Below are 22,740 nucleotides of genomic sequence, written 5' to 3' on the forward strand. Positions count from 1 at the left end.
TGGGCCGCTGCCCCTGCCAGCAGATAACCCGCGGCGCACGTCGCCGGCGACTTGTTGCCCGGTCCAGCTGGGCCGGCGCTGTAGCGGAGTGGTGGGCGGGCGTGGTGGGGGTAAGAAGGTAGGGGGGGCGGGCCGCGGTGGACGGGGGGGGGGGCGGCCCGGCGCCGGCTATATAAGCGGCGCCGCGACGCCGCCTGCGGACAGACGCCGCTCGCCCGCCACAGCCACACAGCGACTCCGCAGCCCGACCGACCCTCTGCTACTTCCGCTACTGCCCGTCAGTCGCCCGTCAGATCGCAAAGGTAGGAACCCGCTCCGCTCTCTCGCTGTCCAGCCCGACAACCCTCTCTGGCGGGACACGTCTTTCCTCCTAACACCTGCACCGATTTATTATTGCTTTTAAAATTTCAATACTTTTCCTCAAAATTGTTGTAACTGACGAAAAATTAACAGGTCTATAAAAATATGATTTTCTGGGAGATCTTAATCTCTTCCTAACACCTGCACTGATTTATTACAGCTTCTAAAACTTCAATATTTCGCCCCAAAAGTCTTGTAACTGAGAAAAAACAAATTTCGTCACATGATTAAAAAATTATTTCTCAGGAGATTTTTTAAAAATTATTCAGCCACGATATGCAAAATATCTCCTCCCTGCCCCACATCACCCTCCAATATTTCAAAATTGTAACATTTCTTGAAGGTGGTATTGGAAAGTTTGCAGGTATCGAAGAAACTTCGTCATATGCTCACACTGCAGCAATGTATTTCCTTTTTTTGTTTTTGACATCCTAGTCAGTCAGTTTTAACATTGCCCACAGGTAATCTGTACCAAATGAAACCACCATTATAAAAACTATTTTACAACATGCTATGGCTAGGTAGCATTCAACAGCCATTAAGTAAATGAAAAAAAAACGAATTTTAAACATCAGCTGCTTTTATTTGAACCTTAGTATCTACCAGTCTTGGTCGAGGACCATCCTCACAGCATTCAAGGCGTAAACAGATTGGATGAATATATTAATCATTTCCTTTCTTGGCTGATACAATATCCAAAATGTCATGACAGGTATAAGAAAAGAACACGACATGTTCCAACAGCTAACTGATGATACACCTCCAGTAAGCTTCTGTGGAACATATTGTGCTCTTTTCTTATACCTGTTATGACATTTTGGATTTTTTATCAACCAGGAAAGGAAATGATTAATGTAAATCACCTAATACGTTCTCGCCTTGTATCCTGTGAAGATGGTCCACTACCGAAACCAGCATATATTAAGGTTCAAATAAAAACAACCGAAGGCTAAAGTGCGTTTTTCCACGTTATTCGACACTCAATCGATACAAATTCATGTTTATACTTTCATAAAATGTAATTATCTGAGCATCATACATGCATGAAATGAAACTTAGTATGTTATCTATTTAATTACTTGTAAGTATAATCAGAACATTGCTTTAATGCAGTATTTTATAACAACAGATTTGCTTTCAGCTTTTGGTATGGTAGTTTCATTCCGCACAGGTAACTTGGAGATGATCTTGAAACTGTACCAAATCGTTTGTTAAAATAAGGAATCATGAAAGTTGTGTAATCATATAAGGCTTCACAGATTTGATAGTTGATTGGAGATATTAAAACAATGTTTTTACCAAACGGTATTACTAAAATGGGCCACAATTTCGAACACTATAAATACTCGAAAGAGTTCGTGGTACAAAAGAAATCATATATTTTTCTATCTACGAAACTGTGTACTGCCCATAGAGAGTATAGGTAATGTAATTTAGCACATGGCGCCTTTCACAGCGTAATTTTTCACAGAAGTTATACTAATGAACAAAATAGGAGGCTGAAATCTACGGCCACAGAGTTATTTTATTTCCACTTTATTGTAAATACACCCTACCAGCATATAACGTACGTTGTGGTGGCACATTTTTGGTCTGATCTTTAACGAAGTATATTATCTGTTAGAGAAGTATTTACTGTTAACACAGACAAGAGTTATATCTTTCTGTTTCACTTTTCACGCATTATATAGTGCTATTAAAAGCTATAACATTCTTAAAGACCATTCAAAAGCCAAGATCGCATAAAAATTTCTTCATTTAAGACCCCCAGTTTCAACAGTCACTGCTTTCAATGTAATGACTGTTGAAAGCGGTTGTCTTAAATAAGGAATTTGATACGTAATCTTAGCTTTTGAATGGGTTTTAACAACTAAAACAGATCGCCCTTCAATAAACAGCAATATCTGCGTCATCATACCTGTGGATAAAATGTCGGATTTTGCTTATTATCATTTTCCAAATTCAACTAGATATATCTTGAAAATATTGGGGATCCTATGGTTACTTCATTCTGTTCAGCTTGAAGGATCCTCATACACTTTCACTTTGAAGGGGCTACAACGTGCGTTACAGATGAATTGTGAATACCTGTAATAATTGAAATTTTTCCAAGAAAAGAGCATTGTAATTCTGTAACTGTCGCATTGTTCCCAGTAATCGATGTGAAAGTGATTTCTTGTAATCCGTGCAAAACTACGTGGCTCTTTCGGAAAACTGGACAATAAGTCATAACTCTGAAGATGATTACATCAAAAATTTTACTTGCACAACAACGTTATCTACTCATATGGACTATCTTCCAAGTTTAACACATTATTTAATTTCTACTTCGAGACGCACTTCCGATTCCGTTATCATCATGTGTTGACGTGCGAAGTGGGAGAACTCACTTTACGCTGGTGATAGGCGAGGCGAGTATACTGCTGTGTAGCACAGGGTTGCCTACAATGCTAGGGGCCAGAAGAATTGTCAATTCACATCGTCGGGCTTGTACGACAAATCCTTTGTAATCATATTCCAGATGTTGATCTGCCTGTTAGTATATTTTCCATTTTCGTTATCGAATGACAGATTAAATTTCATTATTTCAATATGAAGTTGTGCTTCACTAGACGTAACAAAAGATGCACTACGTAAAGTCGACGGGAAATACTGAACACTCACAAGTCTCTAGAGGTAAATGGTAGTTAATTGAACTTTCTGGATGATAAGAGGCTGTTTGTATGATTTCCCTTCGTTTTTTTTTATGATTCAGAACGTTTCTGACGTCCTGTCGCATTATTATTGTCGCAACTGTAGTATTCTCAGGACCGCCGTATATTATTACCTACAGGCATATCGCTGTTGGAGTAGCAAATTGATTACCATTAACAAGAGTTTCCACCATTACTGATTCTAGAACAATTCCGATACGAACCGAGAAAATTTCACCAATGCTGAGTTCAAAATGTCTATCATCCAGACAGGTAAAGACATGCTTGAAACATTCCAGTAAGAATTTGTGTTACAGCTATGACAGATAAATCTAAGGGATTCCTCAAGTTTGTAACTAAGTCCATTTTGTGTAAATGAGATGCTCTTCAGTTTTATCATTCTGATCCACATACCTCACCAGGCTCACTTTCTGATACATATATGCCCCACCTGTGTACCTATATATTGGTTTTGTCGTCTCTCCAGTTTCCCAAGTTAACTTTCCACTCCCTTCGCCTATCAAAACACTTTTTTTGGAATCAGTTGCCAATGGAACGTTCTGAACAGTGATATTGTGTAGTTGTAGTAATGTTCGTCTCAAAACTGAATTTTGTGGAGATTTACAGGAAAAATAATTGGAACACACAGAACTCATTTCGGCTTTAAATCTGTTTCAGCACGCATGCTGATTGCAGTATTGTGTAGGTTAACAATTCATTTTGTAGTTCCTCCCTGAAGAACTATTTTAAAATGTCGTCATTAGTTTGCCTATGATGTAAATTTAAGATTTTTGGATCACAAAATATTTGTCTATTTTTAAAAATTTTATAATTTGTGTAACATATAAGTGTGATTTTACAGCAGACTGAAACGCAGATAACATTTCACCAATTTTTAAACAGAATGATGGACCACATAAGCTTCCACCCTAGAGTTAAAGGCTAATATGCAGAAACAATTACATTCATAAAAGTTATTGATTAGCATAAAAAAGTTTTCTAATAAGATTTCTACCGTTAATTAGCAGAACTGAATTCAATTAATTGTCAGTCATCTTTAGATGTTCTTTATGAAATGCTGGACATGCATTAGAAAAATCGAAAGTTATAACTCACATTCTAAGTTAAGCGCTACTGCAAAAAGTTCTTTGCACTTGTAAGTAAGATTGAATGTAATTTCTGAAATACTATTGACAGGCAAATATTTTACGTAAATTGCCTTCAAATGATTGCTGATTAATTGAAAAATGAGGTATCAATAAATAATTGAAATAAAAGAAACTGTTTTCAGTTTTTCTCTGTCATTTAGTGAAGGCGGTCTTACGTTTTTCGTTTCTATTTGTTGTGTCTAGACAAGACAGCCTAGACACAATGAGAGGAAGCCGAAAGGCACGCGCTTAAACTCACGCAGGCTGGCGTGAGGTCTGAAACAGGATACGTAATGAATGCTATAAAGAAAAGTACGTAGCTTCTGGAATAATTAACTTTAATCCACATTTGTAGAACATCGCTCTTGTACAGATATAATCTCCATTTTTATATACACTGGTAATGGCGCCTTGCTAGGTCGTAGCAAATGTAGCTGAAGGCTATGCTAACTATCGACTCGGCAAATGAGAGCGTATTTGTCAGTGAACCTTTCCTTGCAAAGTCGGGTGTACAACTGGGGCGAGTGCCAGGACGTCTCTTTAGACCTGCCGTGTGGTGGCGCTCGGTCTGCAATTACTGACAGTGGCGACACGCGGGTCCGACGTATACTAATGGACCGCGGCCGATTTAAAGGCTACCACCTAGCAAGTGTCTGGCGGTGACACCACACTATTCTTCAGTTTTGTTGATCGATAAATCGTAACTTAACAACAAAGAAACGTCTGGAGTACGAAATACCGCCAATATTTCATAAAGCAAAAATTATCTAAAGTTTTTTGGGTAGTTTGGTTTTTATAACATATACCTATGATTATACAGCTAACTGTTTGAAGAAATAGATGCTTCCGAAATTTTAAACCTGGCAGTGAGTGACGACTGTGTTGTACTAGATCAGTTTGAACTAAATGCATAGAAGGATTCCATTATCATACACTCCTGGAAATTGAAATAAGAACACCGTGAATTCATTGTCCCAGGAAGGGGAAACTTTATTGACACATTCCTGGGGTCAGATACATCACATGATCACACTGACAGAACCACAGGCACATAGACACAGGCAACAGAGCATGCACAATGTCGGCACTAGTACAGTGTATATCCACCTTTCGCAGCAATGCAGGCTGCTATTCTCCCATGGAGACGATCGTAGAGATGCTGGATGTAGTCCTGTGGAACGGCTTGCCATGCCATGTCCACCTGGCGCCTCAGTTGGACCAGCGTTCGTGCTGGACGTGCAGACCGCGTGAGACGACGCTTCATCCAGTCCCAAACATGCTCAATGGGGGACAGATCCGGAGATCTTGCTGGCCAGGGTAGTTGACTTACACCTTCTAGAGCACGTTGGGTGGCACGGGATACATGCGGACGTGCATTGTCCTGTTGGAACAGCAAGTACCCTTGCCGGTCTAGGAATGGTAGAACGATGGGTTCGATGACGGTTTGGATGTACCGTGCACTATTCAGTGTCCCCTCGACGATCACCAGTGGTGTACGGCCAGTGTAGGAGATCGCTCCCCACACCATGATGCCCGGGTGTTGGCCCTGTGTGCCTCGGTCGTATGCAGTCCTGATTGTGGCGCTCACCTGCACGGCGCCAAACACGCATACGACCATCATTGGCACCAAGACAGAAGCGACTCTCATCGCTGAAGACGACACGTCTCCATTCGTCCCTCCATTCACGCCTGTCGCGACACCACTGGAGGCGGGCTGCACGATGTTGGGGCGTGAGCGGAAGACGGCCTAACGGTGTGCGGGACCGTAGCCCAGCTTCATGGAGACGGTTGCGAATGGTCCTCGCCGATACCCCAGGAGCAACAGTGTCCCTAATTTGCTGGGAAGTGGCGGTGCGGTCCCCTACGGCACTGCGTAGGATCCTACGGTCTTGGCGTGCATCCGTGCGTCGCTGCGGTCCGGTCCCAGGTCGACGGGCACGTGCACCTTCCGCCGACCACTGGCGACAACATCGATGTACTGTGGAGACCTCACGCCCCACGTGTTGAGCAATTCGGCGGTACGTCCACCCGGCCTCCCGCATGCCCACTATACGCCCTCGCTCAAAGTCCGTCAACTGCACATACGGTTCACGTCCACGCTGTCGCGGCATGCTACCAGTGTTAAAGACTGCGATGGAGCTCCGTATGCCACGGCAAACTGGCTGACACTGACGGCGGCGGTGCACAAATGCTGCGCAGCTAGCGCCATTCGACGGCCAACACCGCGATTCCTGGTGTGTCCGCTGTGCCGTGCGTGTGATCATTGCTTGTACAGCCCTCTCGCAGTGTCCGGAGCAAGTATGGTGGGTCTGACACACCGGTGTCAATGTGTTCTTTTTTCCATTTCCAGGAGTGTATTTATCTGCAGTCAGAGTTTCTATGGTATAGTTTGGTTGCTAAATTGCCACTGCCTAACGACATAAACGATAATTCCCAAAATGCCTCACATTTTCTATAAGTAATATTTCGCAAATTATGATTTCAAAGTTGAAAATTGATGAAGTACTATTTCCCACATCCATGCTTGTCCTTGCTTTTACAAAGCCCATTTTCTTTTATATTTCCTGAAGCACAGTCTGGTCAAAATATGTATGATCGTTTAACGCTAGTCTGATGCTAAGGTAACATTTTTTGTCAAGGTACAATTTGTTCCACGCTAACTTAACTTCGTTTCATGAATACAGTGAATAAATCTAAAATCATGCATTCTAAATTTACAACTAGAAAGAAATTACCCAAAGCGTAATATGTATCAATATTTCATCTACATCTACATCTACATACATACTCCGCAATCCACCATACGGTGCGTGGCGGAGGGTACCTCGTACCACAACTAGCATTTTCTCTCCCTGTTCCACCCCAAACAGAACGAGGGAAAAATGACTGCCCATAAGCCTCTGTACGAGCCCTAATCTCTCTTATCTTCCCGCAAAATATAAGTTGGCGGCAGTAAAACTGTACTGCAGTCAGCCTCGAATGCTGGTTCTCTAAATTTCCTCAGTAGCGATTCACGAAAAGAACGCCTCCTTTCCTCCAGAGACTCCCAGCCGAGTTCCCGAAGCATATCCGTAACACTCGCATGATGATCAAACCTACCAGTAACAAATCTAGCAGCCCAGCTCTGAATTGCTTCTATGTCTTCCCTCAATCCGACCTGATAGGGATCCCAAACGCTCGAGCAGTACTCAAGAATAGGTCGTATTTAGTGTTTTATAAGCGGTCTCCTTTACAGATGAACCACATCTTCCCAAACTTCTACCAATGAACCGAAGACGACTATCCGCCTTCCCCACAACTGTCATTACATGCTTGTCCCACTTCATATCGCTGTGCAATGTTACGCCCAAATATTTAATCGACGTGACTGTGTCAAGCGCTACACTACTAATGGAGTATTCAAACATTACGGGATTCGTTTTCCTATTCATCTGCATTAATTTACATTTATCTATATTTAGAGTTAGCTGCCATTCTTTACACCAATCACAATTCCTGTCCAAGTCATCTATTATCCTCCTACAGTCACTTAACGGCAACACCTTCCCGTACACCACAGCATCATCAGCAAACAGCCGCACATTCTATCCACCCTATCCAAAAGATCATTTATGTAGATAGAAAACAACAGCGGACCTACCACACTTCCCTGAGGCACTCCAGATGATACCCTCACCTCCGATGAACACTCACCATCGAGGACAACGTACTGGGTTCTATTACTTAAGAAGTCTTCGAGCCACTCACATATTTGGGAACCAATCCCATATGCTCGTACCTTAGTTGGGAGTTTGCAGTGGGGCACCGAGTCAAACGCTTTCCGGAAGTCAAGGAATATGGCATCCGTCTGATACCCTTCCTCCATGGTTCGCAAGATATCATGTGAAAAAGGGTGAGTTGCGTTTCGCAGGAGCGATGCTTTCTAAAGCCGTGCTGATGCATGGACAGCAACTTCTCTGTCTCAAGGAAATTCATTATATTCGAACTGAGAATATGTTCGAGAATCCTGCAACAAACCGACGTAAAGGATATTGGTCTGTAATTTTGAGGATCTGTTCTTCTACCCTTCTTATATACAGGCGTCACCTGCGCTTTTTTCCAGTCGCTCGGGACTTTACGTTGGGCAAGAGATTCGCAATAAATACAAGCTAAGTAAGAAGCCAATGCAGTAGAGTACTCTCTGTAAAACCGAATTGGAATCCAATCAGGACCTGGCGATTTATTTATTTTCAACCCATTCAGCTGCTTCACAACCCCAGGGATGTCTATCACTATGTCCTCCATATGGGAATCTGTACGAGACTCAAACGGCGGTATGTTTGTACGATCCTCCAGCGTGAAAGATTTCTCAAATGCTAAATTTAAAATTTCAGCTTTCGTTTTACTGTCTTCCGTTGCCAGGCCAGACTGATCAGTGAAGCCTTCGACCCGCTTACTGATTTTACGTAAGACCAGAATTTCCTTGGGTTTTCAGCAAGATCTTTTGCTAAGGTATGACGGTGGTAGTGGTTGAATGCTTCGCGCATCGCTCTTTTTACAGCACCACGAATACCTATTAACTTTCGCCTGTCCTCATTCTCCCGATCTTTCTTGTACCGCGAGTGCAACTGCCTTTGCTTCCTGAGCATTCTCCGCATTGCGCTGTTAAACCACGGTGGGTCTTTTCCGTCCGTAACCCACTTCTTCGGCACATACTTCTCCAATGCGTGATTTACAATGTGTTCAAAATTTGCCCATAATTCTTCTACGTCCATCGTACCGGAAGTAAATGAAGTCGATTCATTTACTAAGTGGGATGCTAACAACCGCAAAGATTAATTTTGTTTTTCTTATTTCGTAGCTTCTGTTTGTTATATAATAGAACCTGTAGACTATGAGATTTGCTTTTAATAAAGTACTTGCAAAATTTTTCATCAGTCCATGCGTAAGTTCTAATTTATGAAACTTTATTTTCTATTTTTCAACAGAGCAAATAGAGTCTCATCGTGTTGGATTCCATTTCAGCTGTTGTGCCTAGCGATTAATTTTGACTGGCTTCCTTCCTTTTTTGAAGTAGTCTCACATATCTTCATTGAAATTTCGAAACGGGGACGTTGTAGCTTAATTTTCTTATTTTTTTTTTTTTTCACCAAACCTCAAACTCTCAACAGGTCATTTTCAATATGGACATTTCATGGTAGATTTCCACTACAATTTATACTCTACCCTCTGGTCTGACGAAGTTTTCTCTCTTTTATACTGCCATAACAAGATTCTCATTTTTTAAATATCGTCCTTGATATTTCGCTTTCGCTACAGATGCTGCGCCGCTCTCTGATTTCATATAATGAGAACTGATTCAGCTCGCAATTACGTTAGAATATTTATAATATGATTTCCGTTCACAGAATGCAGGAATATTTTTGCGGAGGGAAAATTGCATTTCTTTCCGTGTTCTTAGAAGTTACAGACACGACAGCTGTCGCCAAGAAATTTTCAAAACACAAAAGGTAATAGCTAAGCGCATCAAAGAAATGCAATCAGTTACCACAAACGATGTCAACAAAAGATTGCAGAAATCTTGAGTTGTACGCTTAAAGAGTTCATTTACGCACGAATACAGTCGTACAATATAGCCTTTTGACCACTATATAAAACCCTGAGAAAATGTCAGCCTGATTTTGAAAATGTGTTAAGACTCTGTAACGAAAAAGAAGTGGCAGAATTGCTAGCAGGTTTCATACTGAGTGCACTGCTCCAAACAGATCTTCAATTAATAGCGACATTCTTTCACTCTGATAGGCCAAAAAGTCATGTCTGTAATCCTACTTATGAGAAGGACAAGGGAACACAGCATCAGCGACACCTCATGAAACATGTTCTGCGTTGAAGTGTAGCTATACTAGCTAATTAGAAAGAAATTAAGTCAATTCATAAAAAAAGGTGTCTTCAGACATAAAAGAAACTCTGGGTGTGCCACGAGGGAAAGTTAGAGGTTCATTACTTTTCACAATACACTGGGTATCCCTCAAATGTTACAACAGACTTTGAGGCTTCTAGAGGGCATCTCGAGAAATTAACTGAGTGCAGGGACCTGTATCCAGAAATGCTACAGAGTGTCGAAGTTATAGGCACCAACACCTGTAACTAGGCAAACCTTGCGGCAGAAAACGTGACTTTGTATGCTGACGGACCATAGGCGGAACGTCTTGCGATGTTGTTTGTTACTCAGTAATCGCGACTGATTGCAACGATCGCCAATGGAGAAGACAGGGCTAGCTGTAGCATATATAGGGCTTGGCTCCTTTGAATGCGATGCTCTGTTGAGCTGGTGGATGACGGTATTGGACATGTGTTTAGATCTGGAATTTATTTTTCACATGTATACCGACAAACATTATAGAGTTTACGAGGTTACAGGAGGAAAAAAACTCTATGTGGAAACTCGTGTCCAAAACCGTCATCCACCAAGGAAGCAGAGCATTGCATTCGTAGGAGTCAAGACGTGTCTCAGCAGCAACTAGCTCCGTCGTCTCCACTGGCGATCGTAGCAATCAGTCGCGATCACTGAATAGCAAACGTCATTGAGAGAAGTTCCCACCACGGTCCGTCAGGGTACTAGGTCTCACTTCTACATCTACATCTACGTCTACGTCCATACTCCGCAAGCCACCTGACGGTGTTTGTCTGAGGGTACCCTGAGTACCTGAATCGGTTCTCCCTTCTATTCCAGTCTCGTATTGTTCGTGGAAAGAAGGATTGTCGGTATGCCTCTGTGTGGGCTCTAATCTCTCTGATCTTATCCTCATGGTCTCTTCGCGAGATGTACGTAGGAGGGAGCAATATACTACTTGACTCCTCGGTGAAGGTATAGTCTCGAAACTTCAACAAACGCCGTACCGAGCTACTGAGCGTCTCTCCTGCAGAGTCTTGCACTGGAGTTTATCATCAGCTCCGTAAAGCTTTCGCGATTACTAAATGATCCTCCGTTGGATCTTCTCTATCTCTTCTATCAACCATATCTGGTGTGGATCGTACACCTGTGAGCAGTATTCAAGCAGTGGCTGAACAAGTGTACTGTAACCTACTTTCTCTGTTTTCAGATTGCATTTCCTTAGGATTCTTCCAATTAATCTCAGTCTGGTATCTGCTTTACCGACGATTAATTGTATATGGTGATTCCATTTTAGATCCCTCCTAATGCCTACTCCCAGATAATTTATGGAATAACTGCTTCCAGTTTCTGACCTGCTATATTGTAGCTAAATGATAAAAGATCTTTCTTTCAGTGTATTCGCAGCACATTGCACTTGTGTACATTGAGATTCAGTTGCCATTCCCTGCGCCATGCGTCAATTCGCTGTAGATCCTCCTGCATTTCAGTACAATTTTCCATTGTTACAACCTCTCGATATACCACAGCATCATCTCAAAAAGCCTCAGTGAACTTCCGGTGTTATCCAGAAGGTCATTTATGTATATTGTGAATAGCAACGGTCCTACGACACTCCCCTGAGGCACACCTGAAATCACTCTTACTTCAGAAGCCTTCTCTCCATTGAGAATGACATGCTGCGTTCTGTTATCTAGGAACTCTTCAATCCAGTCACACAATTGGTCTGATAGTCCATATTCTCTTACTTTGTTCATTAAACGACTGTGGGAAACTGTATCGCAGGCCGCGATGGCCGTGCGGTTCTAGGCGCTGCAGTCCGGAACTGCGGGACTGCTACGTTCGCAGGTTCGAATCCTGCCTCGGGTATGGATGTGTGTGATGTCCTTAGGCTAGTTAGGTTTAAGTAGTTCTAAGTTCTAGGGGACTGATGTCCTAAGATGTTAACTCCCATAGTGCTCAGAGCCATTTGAACCTAAGATACTACGTCCAATAGTGCTCAGAGCCATTTGAATCATTTTTTTGGAACTGTATCGAACGCCTTGCCGAAGTCAAGAAACACGGCATCTACCAGGGAACCCGTGTCTATGGCCCTCTTACTCTCGTGGACGAATAGTGCGAGCTGGGTTTCACACGATCGTCTTTTTCGAAACCCTTGCTGATTCCTACAGAGTAGATTTCTAGTCTCCAGAAAATACTCCATACTCGAACACAAAACGTGTTCCAAAATTCTACAACTGATCGACGTTAGAGATATAGGTCTATAGTTCTGCACATCTGTTCGACGTCCCTTCTTGAAAACGGGGATGACTTGTGCCCTTTTCCAGTATTTTGGAACGCTACGCTCTTCTAGAGGCCTACGGTTCACCGCTGCAAGAAGGGGGGCACGTTCCTTCGCGTACTCTGTCTAAAATCGAACTGGTATCCCATCAGGTCCAGCGGCCTTTTCTCTTATCAGCGATTTTAATTATTTTTCTATCTCTCTGTCATCTATTTCGATATCTACCATTTCCTGTCGAACGGGTGGCCTAGCTGCAGGCGCCGGCGCCTATAACTTTGGCGCTCTGTAGCGTCGTTGAATTAAATTTCCGGATGCGGTCCCCTATCCTCACTTAACTCCGCAAGACACCCTCCAACACCTCGAAGTTCGTCAATACATCCTCTACAATCCCTCGAAATCGGTCCTAATATTTCTGCATATACGACCTAATAGATAACGTTTTGAAGTTGCGTGATGCTTTTTGTGGATGATGCTGTCGTACACAGAGAAGTCGCAATGCTGGAAAAATTGTAGCTAAATGTGGAAACACCTAGAGAGGATAGACACTTGGTGCAAGGAGTGCCAACTGACGCTCATCATAAACAAATGGAACGTATTACATGTAAGTAGTCGTAAATACTTATTAGTGTTCGATTACAGGATTGCAGAACAATTTGTGGAAGCTGTTACTTCCATAAAATTTCTACAAGTATGCTTACAGAGCGATTTGTAGTGGGACGACTGCATAAAACTGATCACAGGAAAGGCAGATGCCCGACTGAGATTCATTGGAAGAATCCTCAAGGAGTGCAGTCCATAAACAAAGAAACTGGCTTAGAAAACACTCGTCCGACCAGTATGTGAATACTGTTCATCAGTCTGGGATCCATACCAGAGCCGCGTGGGATTAGCCGTGCGGTCTCAGGCGCTGCAGTCATGGACTGTGCGGCTGGTCCCGGCGGAGGTTAGAGTCCTCCCTCGGGCATGGGTGTGTGTGTTTGTCCTTAGGATAATTTAGGTTAAGTAGTGTGTAAGTTTAGGTACTGATGACCTAAGCAGTTAACTCCCATAAGATTTCACACACATTTGAATATTTTTAACATTTCCATACCAGATAGGACACATAGCACGAATAGAGAAGATCCAAAGAAGAGCAGCACGTTTCGTTAGAGGTTCCATTTAGTAAGCTTGTAACCATCAGTGATACGATAAGCCATCTCCTGTGGCAGACGCTGCAGGAGAGGCTTTCTGCATCACGGTATGGTCCACTGATAAATTTCCGAGAACAGTCAACCAATATGGTAGAGCACTTGCCCGCGAAAGGCAAAGGTCCCGAGTTCGAGTCTCGAGTCTCGGTCGGGCCAGGAAGTTTCATATCAGCGCACACTCCGCTGCAGAGTGAAAATCTCATTCTGGAACCAATATGTTGCTTACTCCTACTTATATCTCGTGAAAAGACCATGAAGATAAAATCAGAGAGATCCGAGCCCAGACGGAAACTTGTCTTCCCGCAAACCATAGACTGGAGCAAGAAAAAGAGGTGCACGAAGTGCTCTCCGCCACCCACCGTAAGGCGGCTCTTGAGGTACAGATGTGGATATACCGGCACTTATAAGAAATGGAAAGATCACATAGACAAGTCACAGACAAAGCAGGTGGCCGATATCGGTTCATTGGTTGAATCCTAGGGAAATTAATGCATTGCAGAGAGGAAATTGAGAAAATTGTTTACAAGGACTACCGTGACACATCTCGTAAAGCTACTAATGTGTGCAGGACCTGCACAAAATAGGCTACATGGCGTAGCCGCGCGGTCTGGGGCGCCTTGTCATGGTTGGCGCAGCTCCCACCCTCCCATCGGATGTTCGAGTCGTCCCTCGGGCATGGGTGTGTGTGTTGTGCTTAGCGCAAGTTAGTTGAAGTTAGATTAAGTAGTGAGTACGTCTTGGGACCAATGACCTTACCACAAACTTCCAAAATTCTTCCAAAATAGGCCTAACGGGGGCTACTAAACAATACAGAAAAGAGCAGCATCAATGGAGACAGGACCACATACAAGTTCCTGAGTACCGTTCCACGACTTCAGACCCAGAAAAAGGCCACTGTAGCCATGGGCGAAACTTTGGTGTCTCCAGTGTAGTTTTTTTTTTTCATTACTATGCGGTACGATACTCAGAAAACTTTTCTGTCAAGTGACTCTGGCCGCGGAAGCCTATGCAATTGTATAGAGACAGGTTCGTTCGACTCACGTGAGAAGGACGTGGTAATGCTGAAAAAACTAAATCGAAGACAGGCGTTAGCTGTTCCGTAAAGAGCTGCGTACAAAACTTACGAATTCAACTGAGTGATCTATAAATACACTGCATCGTCTTACAGAAAATATTAGATGAGTTATCTCATGCATGGAGACATTAGAGCAGTGATTCCTCCATACGCGAATGGATCGGGAAAAAGACGTTAATACACTGTACAGGGGGAAATACCCCCCAGGCGCTTCACAGTGGTTTGCAGAGAATGGGTGCTGAAGTCGATTATCCACCGTTTCCAACTTACTCACTTATATCGCGCTATGCTTGATGTTCTTAACAACGGTTCGTTGCAGAAGTTCGAATCTAATGAATTTCGCAATTTATTCGCCAGCTGCGAATTAGTTGACGTCAGCTGTATTAGGTATAGATGAATCACCTATTGGTGACACAGGAAAATTTGTGCTAGACCTGGACTCCAACCCGGACTTCCCGCTTATTGCCTTAACAACTTGGGATATCCGTGCACGCTTCACGTGCCTAGCCAAACCCCCACCTGCCACGATGTCTGCGCCGCTCCTGCTCACAGCATTACACGGATACCCGCAACAACTTAAAAGAAACAAATTTGTTCAATGTCAGCACAATTAACACAATTTTCTTCGTCTACGGCCGTCTAGGAACAGACACGGTGAAATAAATTTCCTTGAGACAGAAAAATTTCTGTCCATAAATCAGCTCTGCTTTAGACAGAATTGCTCATTTCACACTCCAGCTTGCCCCCTTTTCCCACCTGATATCCTGCGAACCACGGATGAATGGCAACAGACAGATTCCGTGTTCCTATGTTTTCAGAAGGTGTCTGACAGGGTGGCCCACTGACAACTGTTAGCGAAGGTCGGAGCGTGTCGAATAGGTTCCCTGGCGCGTGAGTGGCTCGAAGCCTTCATAGATAATACAACACAGTGTCTTGTCATAGAAGAGGAGTGTTCATCAGAGACAAGGATATCGTCAGGAAAGCCGCCAGGAACTGTGTCATAGGACCGCTATTATTTTTATGTGATCAAAAGTATCCGGACACCTGGCTGAAAATTACTTACAAATTCGTGGCGCTCTCCTTTGGTAATAGTGGAAATCAGTATGGTGTTGGCGCACCCTTTGCCTTGATGACAGCTTCCACTCTCGTAGGCATACGTTTAATCAGGTGCTGGAAGGTTTCTTGGGGAATGGCAGCCTATTCTTCATGGAGTGCTGCTCTGAGGAGAGGTATCGATGTCGGTCGGTGATGCCTGGCACTAAGTCGGCGTTCCAAAACATCTCAAAAGTGTTCTATAGGTCAGGACTCTGTGCAGGCCAGTCCATTACAGGGATGTTATGGTAGTGTAACCACTCCGCCAGAGGCCTTGCATTATGAACAGGTGCACGATCGTCTTGAAAAATAAAATCGCCTTCCCCGAATTGCACTTCAACAGCGGAAAGCAAGAAGGTGCTTAAAAGATCAATCTAGACGTGTGCTGTGATAGCGCCACGCAATACAACAAGAGCTGCAAGCCCCCTCCATAAAAACACGACCACACCATAACACCACCGTCTCCGAATTTTACTGTTGGCAGTACACACGCTGAAAGATGACGTTCACCGGGCATTCGCCATACCCACACCCTGCCATTGGATCGCCACATTGTGTACCGTGATTCGTCACTCGACACAACGTTTTTCCACTGTTCAGTGGTCGAATGTTTACGCTCCTTACACCAAACGACGCGTCGTTTGGCATTTACCGGCGTGTTGTGTGGCTTATGAGCAGCCGCTCGACCGCTAAATCCAAGTTTTCTCGCCTCCCGCCTAACTGTCATAGTACTTGCAGTGGATCCTGATGCAGTTTGGAATTCCTGCGTGATGGTCTGGACAGTTGTCTGCCTCTTACACATTACGACGCTCTTCAACTGTCAGCGGTCTCTGTCAGTCGACGAGGTCGGTCTGTACGCTTTTGTGCTGTACGTGCACTTTCACGTTTGCACTTCACTATCATATCGGAAACAGTGGACCTTGGGATGTTTAGGTATGTGGAAATCTCGCCTACAGACTTGTGACAAGTGACATCCCATCACGTGACCACATTCGAAGTCCGTGAGTTCCGCGGAGAGCCCCATTCTGATCTCTCACGTTGTCTAATGACTACTGAGGTCGCTGATATGGAGTACCTGACAGTAGGTGGCACCACAATGCACCTAATATGGAAAACGTATGTTTTGTGGGTGTCCAGATACTTTTGATTACATGGTATATGTAAATGATTAGGCGGACGGGGTGGGCAGTAACTTACTGCTGATTGATAATGATGATGCTGTGGTGTACACCACCGCCATGCACCATGCGTCAATTCGCTGCAGATCCTCCTCCATTTCAGTACAATTTTCCATTGTTACAACCTCTCGATATACCACAGCATCATCCGCAAAAAGCGTCAGTGAACTTCCGATGTCATCCACTAGGTCATTTATACACTCCTGGAAATGGAAAAAAGAACACATTGACACCGGTGTGTCAGACCCACCATACTTGCTCCGGACACTGCGAGAGGGCTGTACAAGCAATGATCACACGCAAGGCACAGCGGACACACCAGGAACCGCGGTGTTGGCCGTCGAATGGCGCTAGCTGCGCAGCATTTGTGCACCGCCGCCGTCAGTGTCAGCCAGTTTGCCGTGGCATACGGAGCTCCATCGCAGTCTTTAACACTGGTAGCATGCCGCGACAGCGTGGACGTGAACCGTATGTGCAGTTGACGGACTTTGAGCGAGGGCGTATAGTGGGCATGCGGGAGGCCGGGTGGACGTACCGCCGAATTGCTCAACACGTGGGGCGTGAGGTCTCCACAGTACATCGATGTTGTCGCCAGTGGTCGGCGGAAGGTGCACGTGCCCGTCGACCTGGGACCGGACCGCAGCGACGCACGGATGCACGCCAAGACCGTAGGATCCTACGCAGTGCCGTAGGGGACCGCACCGCCACTTCCCAGCAAATTAGGGACACTGTTGCTCCTGGGGTATCGGCGAGGACCATTCGCAACCGTCTCCATGAAGCTGGGCTACGGTCCCGCACACCGTTAGGCCGTCTTCCGCTCACGCCCCAACATCGTGCAGCCCGCCCCCAGTGGTGTCGCGACAGGCGTGGGTGGAGGGACGAATGGAGACGTGTCGTCTTCAGCGATGAGAGTCGCTTCTGCCTTGGTGCCAATGATGGTCGTATGCGTGTTTGGCGCCGTGCGGGTGAGCGCCACAATCAGGACTGCATACGACCGAGGCACACAGGGCCAACACGCGGCATCATGGTGTGGGGAGCGATCTCCTACACTGGCCGTACACCACTGGTGATCGTCGAGGGGACACTGAATAGTGCACGGTACATCCAAACCGTCATCGAACCCATCGTTCTACCATTCCTAGACCGGCAAGGGAACTTGCTGTTCCAACAGGACAATGCACGTCCGCATGTATCCCGTGCCACCCGACGTGCTCTAGAAGGTGTAAGTCAACTACCCTGGCCAGCAAGATCTCCGGATCTGTCCCCCATTGAGCATGTTTGTGACTGGATGAAGCGTCGTCTCACGCGGTCTGCACGTCCAGCACGAACGCTGGTCCAACTGAGGCGCCAGGTGGAAATGGCATGGCAAGCCGTTCCACAGGACTACATCCAGCATCTCTACGATCGTCTCCATGGGAGAATAGCAGCCTGCATTGCTGCGAAAGGTGGATATACACTGTACTAGTGCCGACATTGTGCATGCTCTGTTGCCTGTGTCTATGTGCCTGTGGTTCTGTCAGTGTGATCATGTGATGTATCTGACCCCAGGAATGTGTCAATAAAGTTTCCCCTTCCTGGGACAATGAATTCACGGTGTTCTTATTTCAATTTCCAGGAGTGTATATGAAATCACTCTTACTACGGTTCTGTCCACTGACAATCACATGCTGCATTCTGTTATCTAGGAACTCTTCAATCCAATCACACAATTGGTCTGATAGTCCATATGCTCTTGCTTTGTTCATTAAACGACTGTGGGGAACTGTATCAAACGCCTTGCGGAAGTCAAGAAACAGGGCATCCACCTGTGAACCCGTGTCTATCGCCCTCTGAGTCTTGAGGACGAATAGCGCGGGCTCGGTTTCACACCATCGTCTTTTTCGAAACCCATGCTGATTCCTACAGAGTAGACCGGCAAGATGCCACAAGCTGTCGCGCTACATCAGTTCCGCCACCTTCACACTGAGAAAAAGGAATACATCGCCTTTAGCTGTCGGAGCGTGAGGTTGCTACACCTGTCGATAGCGTGCGAGTAAGTCACACAACTACTGCATCTTTTTTATTCTTGGGGCTGATGACGTCATTTCAAATACGTCAGCTCAGTCAGATACGCCATAAGTCAGAACTGCGGCGTGTGATTCGGATCAAATTAAGTTTCGTATACACGTTCCAGTCACGTTCACGACACAACTGGCTGTGTTCAATGTCAACGTGCAGTAACCACTCACAGACCGCATGTGGCAGCATTAGCGCTGGAGGGTGTATAAAGCGTGTCGGGGAGACGTGGTAAAACAAGGCAGTCATTGTCGTAATGTGGAAACGGAGCGATTTGTGAACTGGCTAAATGTTTAAACTGTTCGCGTGCTGCCATGGTATGGCAAAATGGTATCATATACAACTGCTAGCGCGACGAAAAATTCGTACCCAAAGACTGGGACCTGGGAAGTTATGCGAGTCACACCAAAAGAAAGGCAGTAGGAGTAATCCACTAAATTACAGGCCCATACCATTAACATCGATATGCAGCAGGATTCTGGAACACATATTGTATTCGATCATCATGAAATACCTCTAAGGAAACGGTCTATCGACACACAGTCAACACGGATTTCGAAAACATCGTTCTTGTGAAACACAAATAGCTGTCGACTCACACGAAGTGTTGAGTGCTTTCGACAAGGGATTTCCAATTGATTCCGTGTTTCTAGGTTCCCAGAAGGCTGTACTACACAATCGGCTTGTACTGAAATTCCGTACTTATTGAATACAGTCTCACTTATGTGACTGGATCTGTGATTTCCTGTCAGAGAGGTCACAGTTCATAGTGACTGAAGGAAAGTCATCGAATAAAACAGAAGTGATTTCTGGCGTTCCCTAAAGTAGTGTTATAGGCCCTTTGCCGTTCCTTATCTATTTAAACGATTTGGGAGACAATCTGAGCAGCCGTCTTACGTTGTTTCTGCAGATTCTGCTGGTGTTTATCGTCTGGTAAAGACATCAGAAGATCAAAATTAATTGCAAAGCGATTTAGAAAACATATATGTACACACATTACCCCTTGTTCCATAGATCACGAATACAACATTTCGTAATGATGTGGAACGTGTCACTTTAACATAAGTTTTCTTTGCACAAAATAATTAATTAATTTTTTTGCAGTTACTACTTCATATCTAAGAACTCATCTATTGAGTAGGAGTTGTCATTCAGAAATTATTTTAATTTGCTTTTAAATGTTGGTTGGCTATCTGTCACACTTTTAATGCTATTTGGCAAATGACCAAAGATTTTTGTGGCAGCATAATTCACCCCTTTCTGTGCCAAAGTGAGATTTAATCCAGAATAGTGGATATCATCCTTTCTTCTAGTGTTGTAGCTATGTACTTCGCTGTTATTTTTGAATTGGGATGGGTTATTAATGACAAATTTCGTAAGTGAATATATGTATTGCGAAGGTACTCTGAATATCCCGAGTTCTTTAAATAAATGTCTGCAAGGTGTCTGCATCGTGCGAAAATTGGCAATTGACCATAAATAGTGAAAAGTGTGAGGTCAAACACATTAGTGCGAAAAGGAATCCTTTAAACTTCGGTTACACGAGAAATCAGTCAAATCTAAAGGTGTAAATTCAGCTAAATACCTAGGATAGTTTGGAAATTTGTGGTAAGGTCTCATGGGACCAAACTTCTGAGGTCATCCGTGCATAAGCCTACACATTATTTAATCTAACTTAAACTAACTTTTCGCTAAGGACGACACACACACACACACACACACACACACACACACACACACACACACGCCAGAGTGAGGATTCGAACCTCCGACGGGGGAGCCTCGCGGTCCGTGACAAGACGCCACAGACCGCGCGGCTACTCCGCGCGGCTACTCCGCGCGGCTAAATACCTAGGTATTACAATTACGAACAACTTAAATTGGAAGGAACACACAGAAAATGTTGTGCGGAAGGCGAAACAAAGACTGCGTTTTTTTGGCAGAACAGTTAGAAGATGCGTCAGGTTTAGTAGGGAGACTACGTATGCTACGCTTGTCCGTCCTCTTTTAGAATACTGCTGCGCGGTGTGGGATCCTTACCAGAAGGAAAGACAGAGTACATCGAGAAAGGTCGAAGAGGGGCAGCACGTTTTCTATTATCGAGAAATAGGGGAGAGTGTGTCACAGACGTGATACAAGATTCGTGGTCCAAATAATTAAAACAAAGGGGTTTCTCGGTGCGGCGGTATCTTCTCGCGAAATTTCAAAACACCAACGATCTCCTCTGAATGCGCAAATAATTTGTTGACACCGATCTACATAGGGAGAAATGATCATCATAATAAAATAAGGGAAATCAGAGCTCGCACGGGAATATACAGGTGTTCTTTTTTTCCACGCGCTGTTCGAGAGTGGAATAGTAGTGAATTATTTCGAAGGTGGTTCGATGAACCCTCTGCCAGGCTCTTCAGTGTGATTTGCTGAGTGTCGATGAAGACGTAGAAGTAGATTTAGATGCTGATCTAAGGCCAACTGTGATGCACCACGAGCCATAAATGGCAGGGGTGAAGGACGGCTGCAGACATGTTTACGGGTTGATAAACGTGCAACTGTTGAGAAATTGACCGCCCAGAGAGCGCAAGAGGCTACCAAGATCACACTACTATGCCTATTTCGATGTACGAAAACCGTTGCCTTCGAAAACATCCTCGAATCGTCTCTGAGTGGATAAATACATGGCGTGTATGGTTCTCCTTGGATCTTGTGCCTTTCTTCCAGCAATATAGTAGCAAGTTCAGGAGCCGATGGTGGCGGATAGGGATCACACATCTTTCTGTCGAAAGTAGGCCGCAAAGTCTCAATAGTATTGAGATCTGATAACTGCCAGGGGAGTTGCGAAAACTCACCCTCGTGCTCACAGAGCCAGTCCTGGACGATGTCAGCTGTTTGAACAGGGCCCCTGTGTTCATGGAACACAGCATCACCACTTGGAGTTGACCAGTCAAAATGGTCACATAATCCTTGACAGTGACGCCATCTTGCAGAGCAACTGTGAGGCACACGCAATCCGGCTGCTCAAACTGTCACCGAACTCCCTCCATACCTCACTCTTGGGACTGTGTCAGAAGTTGGAAAAAGTGTGAAACAAGTCTCACCCGACCAAGTGATTTCGTTCCATTGCTCCAAAGTCCAAGATTTTATGGTTTCGGCATCTGTCGTGAGCATTACTAATCAGTAGTTCTGGAATTCCATCTCGCCATTCAATTCCCTGTTTCAGGAGCTTCCTTTGTGTTGTTTTTGTGCTGACACTGTTCGCCAATGGGGCATTCAGTTCTGCACTGACTTTTTCAGCTGGCGTTCCCTTATTTTTCGTCACAATCCTCACCAATGACAGTCTATCACGATCACTAAACACACGCAATCGTCCACGCTGTGACTCGGTTGATGACGTTTTCCCAATTTTCCTGTGTATGGTATAAATCTTCCGAACGGTGTGTCTTGAAATACCAAGCATTTAGGTTACATCGGTTTAGGAAGCACCTGCCATACAAGCACCACAACCAGATATATAGGTCATTATTCACAGTGTTGAGAATGGCTGTGATGTGGAGTCTGAGTGGAGTACGGCAAAATGGGGGATGCCCCAGGGATCAGTGTTTGGGCCACTCCTGTACCTTATTTATATAAATGATATGCCTTCTAGAATTATGGGTAATTCTAAAACATTTCTGTTTGCTGATGACACTAGCTTGGTAGTAGAGAATGTTGTGTGGAACACTGGCTCAGCTTCAAATAGTGCAGTGCATGACATAAGTTCATAGTAGTAGCAGTATGGTATTCTGCCTTACGGCAGGTCTTG

The 22,740-nt window shown here is 44.5% G+C and overlaps 1 protein-coding gene across 1 annotated transcript in view; it reads left to right on the forward strand.

The window, feature by feature from the left end:
- Positions 1-213: 213 nt before the first annotated feature.
- LOC126215117 (neuropeptide F-like) overlaps positions 214-22,740 on the forward strand; it is a 644,911-nt gene continuing 622,384 nt past the window's right edge. The window contains exon 1 of the mRNA XM_049941771.1: positions 214-302. The gene's annotated coding sequence lies outside the window, so the exon portion shown is untranslated. The remainder of the gene's footprint in view (positions 303-22,740) is intronic.

This window comes from Schistocerca nitens, chromosome 12, assembly GCF_023898315.1.
Source record: "Schistocerca nitens isolate TAMUIC-IGC-003100 chromosome 12, iqSchNite1.1, whole genome shotgun sequence".
Taxonomy (NCBI): Eukaryota; Metazoa; Arthropoda; class Insecta; order Orthoptera; family Acrididae; genus Schistocerca; species Schistocerca nitens.